The following is an 18,697-nucleotide window of genomic DNA, read 5'->3' as shown; positions in this document are numbered from 1 at the left end:
GCATTCCCACTAAGTATGCTGCTGGCTGTGGGTTTGTCATATATGGTTTTAATAGTCTTGAGATGTTCCTTCTATGCCTAGTTTGTTGATGTTTTTTTATCATGATGCTGGATTTTGTCAGATGCTTTTTCTGCATCTACTGAGATGATCATGTGGTCTTTGTTTTTGCTTCTGTTTATGTAGTGAATCCCATTTATTGATTTACATATGTTGAGACATCTTTGCATCCCTAGGATGAAGCCCACTTAGTCTTGGTGGATTTTATTTATTTTTTTGATGTGCTGTTGGATTTCATTTGCTATTATTGAGGATTTTTGCATCTATATTCAGAAGGGATATTGGTCTATAGGTTGTGTCTCTTCCTGGTTTGGGTATCAAGGTGATACTGGCTTCACAGAATGAATTGAGGAGGATTCCCTCCTTGTTGACGCGTGGAATAATTTCTATAGTATGGGTGCCAGCTCTTCTTTGTAAGTCCAGTAGAATTTGGCTGTGAATCCACCTGGTCTGGTACTTTTTTTGGTTGGAAGGTTTTTTATTATTGCTTTGCTAAAGAGCTAGACAACATAAGGATATAATGCAACTTAAAGAGTTATTTAGGGAATTCAAAACACAGTAGAAAGCTTCCACAACAGATGAAACCAAGGAGAAGAAAGAATCTCAGTGCTTGAAGACAAGGTTCTCAAGCTAACCCGGTCATTCAAGGAGGCAGAGAAGAGAATAAAAAGGACTGAGCAATCACTTAGAGAAATATGAGATTATGCAGAGCAAACTAACATGAATTATAGTTATCCCTGAGGGAGAAGAAGAAAGAGCTAAAAGCATGGGAAATCTCTTCAAGGGAATTATTGAGAAAAGCTTCCCTGGTGTCACCAGAGATCCAGACATCCAGATACAAGATGGTCACCAAAGACCGGGAAGATTCATAGCAAATAGGACATCTCCAAAACACATAGCAATCAACCTGGCTAAAGTCAAAATGCAGGAGAAAATTCTACAAGCAGCAAGATGAAAGCAGCAAACTAACCTACAAAGGAAAACCCATCAGGCTAACTACAGACTTCTCAGTAGGGACCTTACAAGTCAAAAAGGAGATTGGGGCCCCCATCTTCAATCTTCTTAAACAGAAGAACTGCCAGCCTAGAATTTTGTATCCTGCAAAGTTAAGTTTCAAAATTGCCTGTCTGGAAAAGACTTAATTTCTCCATCAAACACTGAGGGAATTTGTCATGACCAGACCTGCCCTACAGGAAATACTCAGAACTGCATTATACATGAATCAGCACAATAGTACCCAGTGTAAAATCACCCCCAAAAGCCAAAGCTCACAATTCTTATAAGACAATAGCACATGGGGGGAAAAAAAGCAATGAAGTACTACTCAAAATGAACAGAACAGCATCCCACGTATCAATTCTATCACTCAACATTAACAGTCTGAATGTTCTACTCAAGAAACATAGGCTGGCTGAATGGATGAAAAAACAACCCAGCTATCTGCTCTCTCCATGAAACACATAAACCACAAGGATGCATACAGACTCAATTTAAAAGGATAGAAAAAATATTCCGTGCAAACAGAAACCAAAGGACAGCAGGTGTAACCATTCTCATATCGGAGAAAATTGACTTTAAATCAACAATGGTAAAGAAACACAAGGTGCTCATTATATAATGGTAAAGGGAGCAATTCAACAAGATGACATAATCCTAAGTAGGTGTACACCTAAAACATGAGCTCCCAGATATATAAAGCGAATTCTACTAGAGCTAAGCAAGGAAGTGAACAGTATTGTAATTGCCAGGAATTTCAACACCCCCCTGTCAGAGCTGGACAAATCAAGGCAGAAAATAAAGAAACACTGAACATAAACCAGACTCTAGAACAAGTGGATCTAACAGACACTTATAGAACATTCTACCCAAACTACTGAATATACATTCTTCTCATTTACACATGGCATATTGTCCAAGATTGATCATATCTTAGGTCACAAAACATGCCTCAACAAATTAAAAAAATTACACTCATACTATGTATCCTCTCAGACCACAGTGGAATAAAACTAGAAATCAATTCCAAGAGAAACACTCAAATCTACACAAAGTCATGGAAATTAAACAACCTGCTGAATCATTATTGGGTCAATAATGATATTAAGATGGAAATGAAAACATTCCTTGAAGTGAATGACAAAGAGGACACAAGGTACCAAAATGTATGGGATTCAGAAAAACACATTCCTAAGGGGAAAATTCATAGCCTTAAATGCCCACATCAAAAAGACAGTCTGCTCAGTCCTAGGGCACTAAAAAAAAAAAAAAAAATTCACAAATTAACAACCTAATGTCACATATCTCAAGCAACTAGAAAAGAGCAAAACAAAGCCAGCAGAAAAAAAAAAAAAACAGATCGAAGAGCTAAATGAAATGAAAAACAAAATCTTTAGAGGGGAGGGAGGAGATGAGGAATTTAGGAAATTCTGTTATGGGCAATAAGTGATTACTAGGGAGGATGAATAGACACCTGGAAGGATGAACGGATGGGAGAAACAGATTCACTTTCAAATGATTCTCTTTGGAAATTAAATTAACCTGAAAGACGTTTCTAAAATGGGTTAGGCCAGGTCTGGTTGCATTCTTGATCTTTCCTGCAATAGATATTGAGAAAACAGGGAGGGGAAGGCAAGACAAATATTCTTGACTAGTTCCTCTGGTCTTTCTGGAGATCGAGGGAAAGCTCTTTCCAACACCTATTGATCTCTAGGGGCCTTTTCTTCAAAGTATTCTTTATACCAAGGAGTCATATTTTGGGGTAAAATTTTCTGAACTCCTTTCACCTGCATATTTCAAGTCCCTGATAGTAGCACTATTCTCCAGAATATGGTATTGCTTTTGTTTTACTAATTTTTGTAGATAGATGTAGTACTAATGACTTCCACTTGGCCTTTGCTGTCATAAAAGTCTTCAGTCCAAAGGTCAGGGAACAAATATTGGGATTGCCAGTTGCTGAATATTACGATTATACACTCCAGCCTAGGAGGATAACCATAGGCTAGGCTTGGGGATCCACACAGTAAAAACGACCTGAGCCAAAATTCTATTACCTGACCTTTAATAAGCCCCTACTCTGATTATACCACAGTGATATTTTAGGTCTCCAGGAATTAGTGTCAGTTCAAAGCCAGTGTCCAGTGATCCCTGGTGTTAATGGAAAAAGAACCAAACTTTGTGAAATAATTCATGGCCCAGGGCACATGACCTCAAAAGGTTCTGAGAAAAAGGTGCCCATGGTAGCTAGGTTAGTGTGGTTTTATATATTCAGGGAGATGCGAATTACATGTGAAACCCTAGGTCTATATGTGGAGGGCATACATTTCTTTGGCCCCGAAAGGCAGGATATCTCAAAGCAGCAGCTTATAGGTGGGTTTAAAGATTCTTTGACTTGTAATTGGATAAAGAAATGAAGCTTTATCTAAAGGCTTGGAATGTTTTAACTTAAGGATGTCTGTTAATGAGAGACAAACCACAGGACATTTACCAAAACTCAAGTGATCTATTGAGTAAACTGATGGCCCCACAGGTATGGTTTAAACTTTGTCTTGCATGGCCTTAAGCCTGTCAACGAGTTATAAAGGATAACTCCAAAAAGGGAAGGGGGCATGATGAGGCATGTCTGACCTCCCTTCTCTTGGCCAGCAACTCAGCTTTAGGATATTTTTGGGGTCCCCTTGGCCAAGAGGGTGTCCATTCAGTGAGCTGGGGGACTTACGATTTTATTTTAGTTCACACTGAGAAGTCTGATTATTTCCCTTTCCCCAGTGTATAGTGACATCGGTAAGTGACCACAGGTCCCTTTGGGGAAGGCTGGGAAAAATATTAGCAGTATGAGAAGTGACCTTGCTATGCTACCAAAAATTCAAAGGGGCCAACCCCCTTTCATTCAAGGGATTTGTGATCTGAACTAGCTCAAGTCTGGGAATCAATTGAGGGGCTATGACTCTTTTGGCGATTCAAGGTAGACTTCTGTTCAATGGACCTAGATCTCTTCCATTTATATAGATTAAGCATCTATTAGAATTGCCATCTCTTGTCTGGAGACACCATGATCAACTAGTGCACACCACTGGTCTCTGCCTCAGATTGTCCTCATTCCTGCTTTGGCTTAACTGTTCTTCACATTAACTATTCCCACCTTCTCTGTGATGCAGTGTTGCCACTTCGCTCCTGCTACCCTAGGATCCCATTATCCCCGCTGTATTTAGGGATCCCAGTTGAACGGTAGCAGTTCCAACTGTAATTTCTGACCTATAGAAAAGAATGACCACAGAGCTCTTCAAGGATGCTGAGGATCCCTCAGAAATTTATTTCTCATAGTCATGGTAAAAAGCAAGTCCTCTGGACCCTGCTGGGGTAAACAGGGCTCTCACATGATAAATTCTTCTAACATTTCAGTCTCCCTAAGCCTTCAGATATCCTTCTTAGTAGATCAACACAGGTCTAGCATTTCCACTTCAGTGTAGGCCACCCTTTGGGTCCATGTTTCAAACAGGACCATTTTTAACCCTTCAAGGTAGACACAAATGTAGCACCTATGCTTAGTGGGCCCGTATCAGTAAGTTCGGTTGACCCAACTTTATATTCTTTCTATCATAATCTTATCCCTTAAGATTCTTTCTTACCTATTCCCTCATATTTCTATGTAACACTCAAAAAAATCATGCAGTTATTTTGGCGTTGGGCATCTCGTCATCAGTTAATTTATTTCACCCTGTGGGAGCTTCTGGAGGTTGAGTCTAGGTCTAGAAACAAGGAAGTGGCAAGAATCGGTTCTAAGGAGAATCAGCAGTGCCTTGCAAAGCAACTACACCTTAGGCAATGGAGACCAAACCTCAGGCCAGAGTGGAAGGGATGTTTCTATTGACAAAGATGACTTGGCAGAACTTAGAGGTTTGATGTCCCCAACATCATTAGGATCTGCCAAGTATCTATTCTGACATTTGGGGATCCTATTCCTTCCCAAGCAATGCCCTCACTTTAACAGGAAACACCCTATGAGGTTGGGAATTCAATTCACGTCGCAATTCAGTCACTCACAAGATGAGACTCAGGGCTTGGTTTGCAGAAGTCTTGGCCTTGCTGCTATAGCATATGGGTTTTTTTCAGGACAGATATGAAAGTTCTCAGGGCATTTATATAGACATTAAACTGAGAATGTGAAGAAGTCCTGAGCTCATCCTTTTGCTTTCTCCAGTGAAGTTATGAACATCCAGCCAATCCCATTATACTCCTTAGTGTGGCCAAGATGTATTAAGATAGGAAATACGTGATCATCTAGAACCTCACACCTTCTACAGTTATCTGATTAGGAATATTTAATGGCACTATTTTGTGATTGTAGGGGCCGGCTAGTCAAGTTCACAGTTCCTAGTGCAGACTGAGGCTAGAACTCAGGCACAGCTGAACCTGCTGTCCTCAGGTAGGATGTCTTCATCAGGGAAGCCTCAGCACTGCTTTTAAGGCCTCTCAACTCACTCAACCAGGCCCATCATAAAGACAATGGGAGAATGACCCTAAAGGCATTTTGGAGATTGGTACTGCCATGCTCATCACAGGCTCAGGGTACCAAGCCCTTGTGGGTAGAACAGTTTTGAGGGAGGGAGGGGCCCAGGGCACCTGTGGGACTTCAGGGCTCACTGCCCAGGGCCGCATCATGTGTCTGCTCCCCGCATTCCAGTGCAATGCTCCTCAACCATCCCAGCTGCAGTTCAAATGGCCCTACAAGCTCTCGGAAGGCACAAGTAGTGAGCCATGGCAGCATACATGTGGTGCTAACTGCAGATACCCAGAATTCAGGAGCTGTGGAGGCATAGCTACCCTCCACCTAGGTTTCAAAAGATGCCTCAGAGGTAGGACCACTACAGAGTCCCTAATTAGGACACTGCCTAGTGGAGCCATGGGGGCAGGGCTTCCCGAGATACCCCAGAACTGTACAGCCACCAGCATGCAACTCCAGCCTGGGAGAGCTGCAGGCACTGGACTCCAACCCACGAAAGCTGCTGCATGGGCTGCACCCAGCAAAGCCATGGGGGGCCAGGGTCCCCTTGTGCCTTGGGGACCCAACCTTCACCTCAGTATCTGGAAGGTGGGACCTGGTGTCAAGTATTATCAAGCCTTAAGATCTGGTGTTTGTTGTGTTGCATTTTAGACTTACTTGGGACCTATTATTCCTTTCTCACCTATTTCTCCCTTTTAGAAATGTCTGCTGTGTGCCTGTCCCGCCATTGTGTTTTTGGAAGCACGTAACTTGCTTAATTTCACAGCTGTTTAGGTTCAAGCTGGAGAGCAATTTGCCTCAGGATAAGACACCTTTGAATCTGACCCATATCTGATTTAGATGTCGTCTAGATGAAATTCTAGATTCTAGAATTAATACTAGAATGAGTTAAGGCTGTGGGGAATATTGGGATGGAATTAATGTATTTTGTATGTGAAAAGAACATTAATTTGGCGGGACCAGGGATAGAATGCTTCAGTTTAAATATGTTCCCTCCAAAATTCATGTGTTGAAACTTCATGGCCCATGTGATAGTCTTAAGTAGCAGGACCAACCTAAGTACCATGTTATTACCCGCTTTGTTGGACCACTCCTGGCACCAGCTGTCTCAGGTTGAGTTGTCCAGACCCAGATGTTGAAAGAATTTGGCATGCAGGATATTTATTAGGGATGTATACTGTGGAAGGGCTGGGTATTAGAAATGAAGACCTAACAAAACCTCAGCCAACTCCATTATAGTTGACTTCTCCCTCTGACTATAGAATGTTCTTGAAACCACCCTTTACAAATTAATAAAGGGGTGCAAGGTGAGAATTGTGGTAGCAGCCTAAACTCTTCAAAGTCACAGGCATAGTTAAGAATAACCAGCCATTGTCCCTTAGTTTGCTTTCCTATAATTCCAATCAGGAGTCAGAGCTAGCAATCATATTCTTAACTTTCTCCACAGATAACAAACATCACCCTTGTGAAACCTAAGGCTAGGTCTTGAGATATCTTCTGGGCCCTGCATTCCAGTGGATCAGCTGACCCACCCCGAACAGTGACGTGTACCAAGGGACTGACTCAACTAGTATTGCGACCCCTACACCCAGGAACTGACTCAGGACAACAATTTCTACACCCCTATGGTTCCGCCCCAAATCTAGCCAATTAGCAGAACCAATTGCCTAGCCCCCTTTGCCTGCCGAACTATCCTTTAAAATTCTTTCTTCCAAATTCTCAGGGAGAAGGATCTGAGAAATTCCTTGCTTGGTGCTCTGCAATATTAAACTCTTTCTCCACTGCAACTGCAGCTGTCTCAGGATATTGGCTCTTCTCTGGGCAGCAGGCAATACGACCTGCTTGGGCTGTAACATTCTGGAGAATTAACCCATTAGGAGTTGTCCCACAGTGGGCCAGAAGAATTGGGCCTTTATATTTCCAACACAGTCATCAGATGCAGAAGGGCATGGAGGGTGGGGGAGGAAAGGGAAAGCATCCTCTCTAACCCCAGAAGGCTTACTGAAAGACCAACTCACAATAAGGCACATTAATAAGATTACAAATTTATTTACTGTGCATATGGGGAGAATCACTGAGTGATTATCCAATATCCCAATGGGGTCTAGAAGTTTATATACCCTCATTTTAGAGGGAAGAGGGAGATGAGGAATATAGATAATTCTGTTGAGGGGCAATACATGATTACTAGGGAGTATGAATAGATACCTGGGAGAATGAATGAACGGCAGAGAAAAAGATTTACTTGTAAATGATCCTCTTTGGAAATTAAATTAACCTGAGAGACAGGCATTATTTTTAAAGTGGGTTGAATTATTGATCTTTCCAGCAATAGACATTGAGATAACAGGAAGGGAACAGAAAGACAATGTTCTTGATGCGTCCCCTCTGGTCCTTATGGAGGTAGAGGGAAAGCCCCTTCCAACACCTGTTGATCTCTAAGGGCCTTCAATTCAAAATGCCCTTCATGCCAAGAGTCATACTTTGGCCTCATGAACAAATTTCAATGATCCCTATATGTTTTTTTTGTAATCTTCTTCCTTAACTACTTGAGCTTTTGAGTTGTTCCCCAGAAATGGTGGATTTTCTGCAAGACAAAGGAGCTAAGATTCTCAAGTCCCCAGGGCAGACTTCCTGACACCAGGATTCACCATCCCCACAACCTGCCCCCAGTGCAGTAGTCCCTTCTTAGTTACACCACAATCTGCCCCAAGACACATGGCCCCTTCATGAAAAGCCCAGGACCCCCATTAGATCTGTTAGAGACAGATTTGAGGCAGCTTCCCCCATTCTCCCAAGACATCTGTCTTACTTAAAAGGCTCACAGTTGGGCAAGTTTGAATGGCTTTATTGTAAGACCAGAGAATCCACCGTGCAGTTATGTTCCCCAGGATTGCCTGGAAGATATAACCTTCAGTGAAGCAGTAAGAGTGCTAACAATAGTAGCACTGGAATCTTTGACAAGTGAGGTAGGGCAACCTACGCTCACCTCTGCAAAGGCCCCTGCGAAGTCTCCCAAGTCTGGGCAGAATGTGCCTCTTCCTTCTGGGGCTCTGATCGTCCTTGTGAAGTGTTCGACAGAATGAGTGAGCATTTCCAACTGCTGTCTCACATTGTATTCAAATAGTACAGCCAGAAGAGAAAGAAGAAATGCCATTAACGTCTTAGCAGATACATGTAATGTGTCAAGAGGTCTCTTTGGAGAGAACTTAGACATCTCCTTCTCCCTGTTTTCTGCCCTGGGGTTTTTGATCAATAGTGAATCATCACTTAATCATAGTATTCACTGAAACATGACCCAGCTGAAGATGGACATTTACGCCTACAGCCAATTTTGAGGGTCACAGTCTATATCAAGGCAATTCTCTGGACATAAAGTTATTTGGAAGAAAAAAAGTCACCTTTTTGTATGTAATTTGGGACCTTAAAGAGCTAACACTGGTCCTCAGAGACCATTTGTCCTGATACTGCTTTATTTTTCCTCACTGCTAATTCTAATTAACTCAGACGTTATTGCATCAAAATGTGTCTATCGTAGTGACAGTTTTAGAGGTGAAAATAAGTGAGTTGCCTTGTATTTATTTTTAAATGTTAAGCCAATACTGTAATTATACGTACACATATTTAAGTAGAAGTGAAAATATGCATATACTTTGTTAGAACTTGCTACTCCTAATAAGACTGTTAAAGTTTGTTTTTATAAAGAGAAAAGTAGCCTAGAAATCTGTAATTGTGGCCATCATTGCATACATTATTTCAATTTACACCTGCGAGCTTTAAAAGTGAAAGCTATTTTTGAGACACATAAGACTAAATTGACACATTGCTCAGATTTGCTCAGCCCACCTGCCTCTTGCTCAGCGGAGAGCCCCAGCCATCACCCTCTCACTGCTGGCTTTGCCAGCCACCTACGCTTCCCCCAGAGAGACCGGGCTCTGGCACTGTCCCCCTGGAGTCAGCCAGGGCAGGAGTCACAAGGACACAGGCCCCACCTCACAGGACCCAGGGCATGCCTCCCTTACCACTGGACTCAGGCAGAAGACCACGCACCATAGGGACTGAGAGCTGGCGTTTCCGGCAGCTGCTTGGAGGGGACAAGTCACAACCTAGAAGTGCAGGGCATTTGATACACATGGAGAAGGAAGGAAGAGGATGCTGGCAGGGAGACCATGTCCCTCATTCTCCCCTCAGAGTGGGGGCAAGGAGCCGTCTCACCATGAGACAAGAGAAACCGACTTCTACAAATCTAATAGTCTCACAGTATGTGAAAGTTTACGAGAAAAACTTCAGCAGCCCACTGCCATGATGCAAAATTTTATATATATTCTCCTTCACAAATGTTTTCCTATGGTGTCTTCCTTTTTCCTGCACGGTAAAAGCAATTACATGTTTTCTGGTAAAGCTTTGAGCAGCTTAAGTCACCTAATTTTCCCTCTTTCTGCCTTGTTTTTGTTATCCTGGGGTTGAACACTTCTTCCCCCTATAAACTAACATATCTAACATTTTGTCCCAGGATCTGTTTTCTAGAAATCCCAGGTAAGTAATCTCAAAAGCACAGAAGTCCTTTTTCTAAGCAATTGCAGAAGGTCATGTGCCTAGTAGTAATAAGTCCACGCTCCAGACTGCCTGACCACTACACATCCATGGAATGAAAGACAAGCACGATCCTCAGCGGCAAACACCAAGTCCTTGCCCTCTTGCAGCTGGCATTTGAGTGCGGAGACACTCAGATAAATACTGTGAAGGAAATAAAGCAAGATATGGAGTGGAAACTTGAAAGGCAAAGCAGCAATGAATGCTATTTAAAATCAGATTGCCAAGGAAGAAGGCAGCATAGCTTTGATTCACCCTAGCCTGGCATTAACTGAGACTGTTGCATCCTCCCATTTTGCAACATTTACTTCCATTTCCCCTTATTATACTTGGCACACTCAAAGAGCCTTTGCGCACACATCTGGTGTTTGTAGAGTCTGCATGTGTGGGTTAAGCTTTAGAGAGTAAGTGGCTTTGCCACTACTTTTTAGCATAGAACATCAGTGACATAAAATACATATGATGTAGTATGAGAATGTAGGTGGTTTGAGGGTATAACGTATATAAGGTCTTTATTGGAGCCATTAGACAATCAAAAAGCAAATTCTTTGGGATCCTTAAACAAAACCTCGGGTTCTCAAAGTATAGTGGCTTTCTTCCAGCATGTAATAACGGTCCTGTCTCACACTGACATCTATTTTGTTCAGCCACAGGGATCGAGAAAATGCCCAATTAATTGAGGAAGTAAATTTCGGTTCACAAAAGGTATCATTTTTCTGCCATTCTTTCTGAAAAAGCTTGTGCTTTGTACGCAATGAACTGGATTCTTCTCAGAAGGAACAAGGGAATGTATGACAAAGCACCATCTTGTAGATTAGATATGCCTGACTGAAGAATCAGATTTAAGGAAATGGACTCTCGAGGTAACGTGGCAATTAAGAGTGGGACCTGAACTCAGATCCATTCTAAGTCCAAATGTTTAGCACATTAGGTGTTTCAAATTGAATCGACAAGTATAAAAATTTGTTATTCTCTAGCTTTAGTTTATAATAACAATCTTGGAATTGTTATCTTATGTAAGACATATTTCCATGAATTCCAGAACTAATCACTTGTATTGTTGTCTTATTTGGATAATTGCTTATCCCAAGTATGTAACTTTTTCTGTTTATAATATAGGATTACAAGAGGTGGCAGTCTAAGTCTTAGACTTAGCCCCAATTTTTTTTTTTATATGGAATGCTTCATGAATTTGCATGTCATCCTTGCGCAGGGGCCATGCTAATCTTTTCTGTATCATTCCAATTTTAGTATATGTGCTGCCAAAGAGACCACCCAAATTCTTAACTTTAAAGAAATGGGGCTGAGCTTTGTTCAGCTCCAAGAATCCTGGATTAAGTGAGTATTACATCTGGACAGGTGCAACCAAGACTGACTCCTGTACAAGTAGCTGATCCATGGGCTACACTGTTGTGACAGTGCTTACTCAGGAGGGAGAACCTCCAATTACACCAAATATTTCCATACAGACGTGTGGACTACAGCCAGACTAGACATTTGTCTAGGCAAATAAGCTACCAAGGACTTCACCATTGTGTATCACACATTCACACCAATTAGAAAGACAGTCACAAAGAAAAATAAGCCTTTAGTCTTAGACTCTAGTTTTAGAGAGAATCCAAACTAGACAGGTAGCTGTGTGTGTACTGAGAGAAAGAATATCCTTAAGAGATTTTGAAACATTTTAATTTTGTTTTAAAGTGATGAGGTACATGACAGTGTTCATATTGATTCTCCCTGGTGGAAATTCAAGTGTAAACACTGAGTCTGTGGAGGGAAACAATAGCAACGGTTGTATTTAGAAAGCATAATTGGGTTGCTACCATTTGATAGGAAAGGCGGCTGCATTTGAGTAACTCTACGTGATATACACGCACAACATGCAACCACCCAGGACGGGATACAGTAGAAATGAAGAGGCACACGTGAGCCGAGAAAAACATTGTTACACACTGAGGTCTCATCCTCAATATTCAAAAACCTCTCAACAAATGAAGATGGTAGGCACAAATACTGTATGAAAAACATAGTAGATTTTAAGCACACAGACTTGAGCCCAATACATGAAGAGGGAAGTAAGTATGCTCTCACAGTTCAATTTAGAGGATGACAAGGGGTGACATCCCCTAGTCCCTGCTAGGATAAATGTACGGTCCCAAACTAACAGGAAGTCAATAGCACACAGGATGGGAAGCAAGGCATGACCTGGGGCCCTGAGGCAGCACAGGAAGCCAAAATCCAAGGGATAACAGTCTGTTCCTTTGGACAGGTGGGGTAGAGACACCTGACAACATTTACAGAAGCCCAGCTGGCAACAGCAACAAAAGGAACATCGTGGCAGGAGTCAAGTGAGGAAGTTGGCAAAAGCCAAGGGGCCTGGGACACATCAGAGGACACCTCAGTGGAGGGCAGAACAGGCGTGGGAGGTCACGTGCAACTGGGCCACGGTCATCTTTCCCAGTGTCTTATTTTCCGGGGGAACTCTGTGTACTGGTGACTAACAAGATGGTAGGAGAAACTGGACTAGAACCCAGGTATCCAGTGTCTAAGGTCCAGAGTGTATTTTAGAGGGAACTGAGAGGTTATTCTAGGAAAGGATAAGCAAGAATCCACATCAAGCTGTGCCCTTCATGCACTTAGACTCGCTCCCCTGACACTTGGCTCTGGGTTCCAGGGAGGACGTATGGCTGTTAGCCAGCACTGTCCGCAGCCTGTTAGTACATAGCTCCCCGTGCTGAGAAGGAAACATGGTCGTAAGCCTCACGGGCAGAGAGCACCAAAACCTGTCAGGGGCTTGTACTCGAAGTGCTTCCTCCAGCTCCACGGGACCTGTTGCTACAAGACCTAGCTGCCTTGTCAACAGAAGGGGCAAAAGTCCCTCCCCCTGGGATGAGCTCTAAAGCAGCCAAAGCCTAAGTAGAACTTAACAGTAAAATGGGAGGTGAGAGGAACACAGGAACCTCAGCACGTACAACTGCCTCATGGTGGGCATGTGAATGCAGACCCCGTACTTCCGTAGCTCACAGGTGACCCGGAGGGAGGGAAGGAGGTGTGTGGGTTATGGGGCAGGTCCACCCTAGGACACTCTGCTGTGAGCTTTGGGCTCTCAAGTTCAGCTCCCGACCTAGACTTCCCCAACCAAGAGGAGGTAGGGAAGGTGTCTTTGGGGTCCTCTAGCAGTTAACCATTAACCAAACAGACCTACATTCTGTGCCAAAGCCAAAGAGTTCTGAAGAATTCCACACCAAGGAAGAGTCAGACTTCCCTAGATACATTCTGCACAGACCCTGTGCATGGTAGATTGGCATTTCTTCATGGAGGGCAACTCAACCCTCATCCTGGGCAGGCTGGCTCCCTAGACTCTTCCCCTCGGAGGGTGGTGGACAGTTGAGAACCAACCTTCCTTCCTGGGTCCTTCCTACCCTGTGGGGACCCAGCGGCCTGACATCTGTGACAGCTGTCCTAGTTCTGGCTCTGGTCCCTATTCTGACACTAGCTGTGCCACAGCTGACCCAGCCCCTGTCCCCACCCTCTGGTACAAGTTCTGGAAAGACTAGTTTCTTCTGCCACCTGGCATGAGAATCTTTAAGTGTCTTCTCTAAGCCAGTCTGGTCCCTATTCTGACACTAGCTGTGCCACAGCTGACCCAGCCCCTGTCCCCACCCTCTGGTACAAGTTCTGGAAAGACTAGTTTCTTCTGCCACCTGGCATGAGAATCTTTAAGTGTCTTCTCTAAGCCAGTCTAAAGACAACTGTACCTTTTAGAGCCAGAAATCATCTAAGCCACTTAAACTTGTGCAGTTAGAGTTCATTTTGTTTTTTATGATTTACCAGTATTCTAAGAGCTAAAAAGTTTGAGGACAGCATGGGCGGTTTATCACTTGATGCCAGCAGCCTATGGGGTCTGTTCCCTAAGCAGTAGGTGGGGAGTTACCACCCAGAGACCCTAAATTGTCAGAGCTACAGCTCAGTAGTGGATTGGTTATGATTGGAGACACATCTAACCCAATCCAGGATTAAGATGCATGTTACCTATTGGATTTCAAATGTGCCTACTGGAGTGGTGAGACAGTGGCCGTCTCACAGGCTTCTGTATCTCTGTTGGCCAGCACTGCCTGCAGCCTGTTAGTGCACAGCTCCCTGTGCCGAGAGGGAAACATTCCCAGGTCTCAGGAGCACGATCTCTAGGGTGGCACTCAAGAGGGACCATCTCGGGCAGCGGAAGCTCTCAAGGCCCTGGCAGGCCTGCCATGCTCACTCTTCATTCTGGCCCAACCCTGGCAGGATCTCCGGTAAGGTGCCCCCCTCCTCTCCCACCACCCATTTTCAGAAGACAATGCCAAGTGTTCTCAGCTGATTCGGGGCCCCAATCTATTTGGGTCCCTATACCCTGTCAGTGGGCTCAAAGGGGAGTCAGGGAATGGAAAGTAAAACAGTAGTAGAGAGAAACAGGCTGCCACTCCTTAAGTCTCATTTCCTGACAAGAGAGCCTTCATTTTATCTCCAGGCTGACCCTGGTAGGCAGGAGAATAAGAACATGAAATTACGTTGGTAAAAATGCTACAGTCAAACAAAGCCTATATGAAAACTAGACTGAGCCTACCAGCAGCCCATGGCCTCTGCTCTACAGCTGTGTTTTCACAGAATAACATTTCTGCCTTTTTAAATACAGCTATTTATTGGCTAAACAATATACCTGAAAAATTAGCAGTATAGAACAAGAAACATTTATATCTCAATTCCTAAGGATAAAGATTGCAGGCAACAGCTTAGCTACATGTCCCTACTTGAAAGTCTCCATGACAGCAGTCAGCCTGTGGGCTGGGGCTGTGCTCTCATTTCAAGGCTCAACTAGCAAGACGGCATCTGCTCCCAAATGGACTCACCTGTCACCTCAGCCTTCTTCCCAGCTTACTCAGTGGCGAGCTTCAGAGCTCCTTAAAGCTGTTGGACTGAGGGTTTCTATTCCTTGCCCTGACAAGTGGGCCACGCATGGGGAAGTTCACAACATACAACCTGATTCTCCAAAGACACATGGTCAAAGACACAAGGGTGAGAGGACCCCAAGGCAGATGCCATTATCTCTATAAAACTCAGAATGGCATGTTACTTATTCCATTATTCATCTAGAAGTAAGTCACTACATCCACCCTCACAGGAAGGGCCTAACCACGGGCAGGAATTCCAGGAAGCAAGTGTCACTGGGGCCATCTCCCAGGCTGCCAGCCCCACCTGGACTGTGCTGTCTCCTGCTCATGCATTTTGCCTCTTGGCTCAATTGCTTCATGTGCCACACCTCTGGGGACCTAAGAGTTAGGGACATGTGGTATTGAAGAGCATGCAAGTTTCATCTCCCAGAAGGTCAGGATACAAGAGAATTCATGCTGGAGACATGGCTCTGACATGAATTTGGATACAGGCCAGCAATTGTTTCAACATGGTGTTAGTATGCAGCTTGGCAGAACTCCACAGTCCACTACATTGTAAACTGAAGACCAGATGGCAGCGTTCAAGAGGCTGATAGTACTAAGAGTCACAGGTTTCACACAAGGAGTTTCCAGCTTCAGATCAGTCTGGCCCCTACACAGCCCACCTGGCCTCCAAGCTTGTGTCAGCACCTGCTCTAGGAAGAGCCCATATCGACTTTCTCCTGCTTTTCTCTTCTGCTGAAGGCTCAAGGTCAGAGTTGAAGGCATCCCTGTTGTCACCAGGCAGGCAAAGGGTTGAAGTACTGCCCTGTCCTGGGTAGGGCACTTTGAACTCTCCCCCTGTGCCTGTGTGAAGACCGGTACAGGACTGCTCCTGCCTGGAGACCGACCCCAACCTGAGGAGCCTGAGGCAAGGGGCTTAGGACAGCTCTGCTCCAGCCACTGGACAAATCTGTCAAGTGAGGTATTATGCTTCTCTGGATAGGTTTCCACCAAAGTGGCAAAATAAAGAAGGTAAATATTGACGGTGGCTTCCAAGTGAAAACATCCCAGACCTTGGACCTGTCCACCATGACCAAGGCATAGAAAGTCTTCCCTGGGGTCCAAAGAATCTGGGCTACAGAGAACATGGTCAACTTGACAGGCTACAGAAGTGACGTGTGAGAGGCATACAGAGCACCCCTGCTCATGTGCCATGAAATCATTATGAAGGTTTAGACTCTGCAAACATGAGTCTCCTACAACAACTCCATAAAAAGAATGAAAGTTGATCATGTAGTGGTATCAGTGTAGAGCAAAGTCTAGTGACCTCACAGCTTCTGTCTCACTTGTCAAGCATACCTAAAGCTCAGATTGTTTGGGGTCTCAGTAGGAAAGGGATGGTCCCAGTGAGACATCTGGGCTGAGCAAATCCACAGGTAAAATGAGCTGGAGACCAGAAAGGGTCGAGAGGTCCACCAGGTCAGTGGGTTTGGAGGACAAGGGATGCACCTCCAGATGCCTCCAAAGACCTGTTGCCCCAGCTTCTGGGAGCACTGCAAGCAGCCTGTGGCTATCTCTTCCTTCAGCATTAGTTTCTTCTGCAAGGGCATGTCCTTCACCAGCAGCCCTCACCCAGTTACTGACCACAGTGGACGTAGCAAGGCCAGTGACTTTGGGCCACCATGGACCAGCTGTGATGGGCCACAGTTAACCACTCCTGCTGCCCAGTTCTGCTTCCTCTCCCAGCACTTAGACAGGATTTGATCTCTAAATACACTTCATGCCGAACTTCACTTAAAGCGGTTTCCAAACAGCCAAACTTGCAACACTAGGCAAAAGGGCCTTGAGAGATGCAATTGCGTACTCATCACAAGACGAAGTCCTCCTCACCTTGGCATTCTGTCATAGCATGTTCTGCTCTGTTCTGGCGACTGACCTGTCGTGGTTTCTGGAAACCTCTAGTTTCTATAGTTGCCCGTCATCTCTCTCACCAGGTATAGCACTAGATTCTGATTATTCTCCCTCTAGCGCACTTTCTGCCTTGTGTGGGGCTGGTCACGGATAGCATTTCCTGTGTGGCTCGCTCATCCAACATGTATGCCTGCAAAGCCCAAGCCAAGTTCATAGGGCAGTGCTTTCTCCCAACTCTAGGAGGTAGGCCCAACGGCCCTAGACCTCAAAGTTTTGGAGTCCAAAACTGGCTTTACACGTTTGGTGATGCCAGGGAGAATCCACACTCAGCCACCGAACCTCTAGAGGGAAATGAAGTACCAGATACACATCTTCCCACCAGCAGAGCCCACAGGGAGAAATGATTGAAGATGAGCATCGCTGCATAATCCATGAGAACTTGAAAAATGTAAGTAGTGTTCAATTAATGAGCAGAATGTGTATCTATCAACAAAAAGAACCACCAGGCCAAATAAGAGGACTCAGTTTTAAACCTAGACTAAAAACCTATGCTTATTTAACTTGGGAAGTTCCTCGCAGACACATTCCACATGACATAACATATGACCCCAAGGAAGTCACAGAACTCTAAGAACTTCTTGGCTTTTATGAAGTCTCATAACTGCTGTTTAAAATAAACTGTTGTTTCTCTAAAAAGAGCCAAAAGTCAACCAAATCTGTCATGAACCAGAGTCCCACAGAGACTTTGTTAGCTGATGTTGCCACATGCATGTTTGTTATCACTGGCAAGAGTCTTCCACAAAACACACCACGCAAATGGACCGTGCCGTAAGCCAATCCATGGGTGCTCACCAGCAAGGTCGGCCACATGCGAGGGCAGGAGAGGATGTCCATGAGCTGTCATGTGCGCCATGTCCCCACAAGGCCGTCTCATGCTTACATCGTCTAGCATGCTGTGTTTTAGCACAACTTTCCTCACATTGAGAAGCATGGAATGAGCCCAAGAGGCCCAGGAAGGCTCACAGTTGATCACGGTTGTATTGTGTTAGATAAAACACAGAAACCACAGAAGGCACATTTAGCTTTAAGTTTATTCCTTCTGAAGCATTTTTTTCTATATACAAGAGAAAAATGTTAACATGCTGCTGGTTGTGGAAATGTACCATGATGCTCAAGGACAGGTACTTGTGGAAAACATGGCGTCCTCATGACTCTGACCCTCCCTCACTCACCAAGGTGTTTGCCAATTGACACACAAGACCTCACGCCAGCTTCTCTGGTACGTGGTTGTGCTTTAGCCCCTCAGCATTTGTTCCCCACTGAGGTCCTCACTCCTGAACACCTGCTTTGGGTTATCAGCTGGGAGAACCACTTCGTGTTAGCGTAACCCCATTCTGCCTCCCAAGGACTGCCTGTACCGAGAGCTGTATGCCCCACACAGCTTCTATAAAGCACAACAGACTTATTTAATCAAGGTTTTATGTGACACAGTCTTCAGAACAAAGACCCACAGACAACAAGAAAAACTTTCTGCTTAGGTTGGCTGCAGCATGGACAGCCTTGGAGAACTGATCAGACAGAAAGAACAGGATCTAACGCCAGCAGACCGAGTGGGAAAACCCAGCAAGGCCTATCTGGATTCTTCTTGGCCTCTCTGTAGCATCCCTGCTTCCTGGGAATGGGGGTCTCATGACCTACCAGTTGAGGTCAGTCAGAATTTCTTCAT

The 18,697-nt window shown here is 44.4% G+C and overlaps 1 non-coding gene across 1 annotated transcript; it reads right to left on the bottom strand.

Moving 5' to 3' along the window:
• Positions 1-11,318: 11,318 nt before the first annotated feature.
• On the bottom strand, positions 11,319-11,425 carry LOC123624943. The gene has a single exon (XR_006730298.1). It is a non-coding gene; the product is annotated as a U6 spliceosomal RNA (small nuclear RNA).
• Positions 11,426-18,697: the final 7,272 nt, after the last annotated feature.

This window comes from Lemur catta, chromosome 19 (genome assembly GCF_020740605.2).
Source record: "Lemur catta isolate mLemCat1 chromosome 19, mLemCat1.pri, whole genome shotgun sequence".
Classification (NCBI taxonomy): domain Eukaryota; kingdom Metazoa; phylum Chordata; class Mammalia; order Primates; family Lemuridae; genus Lemur; species Lemur catta.
This window is presented reverse-complemented; position numbering and strand designations above follow the sequence as displayed.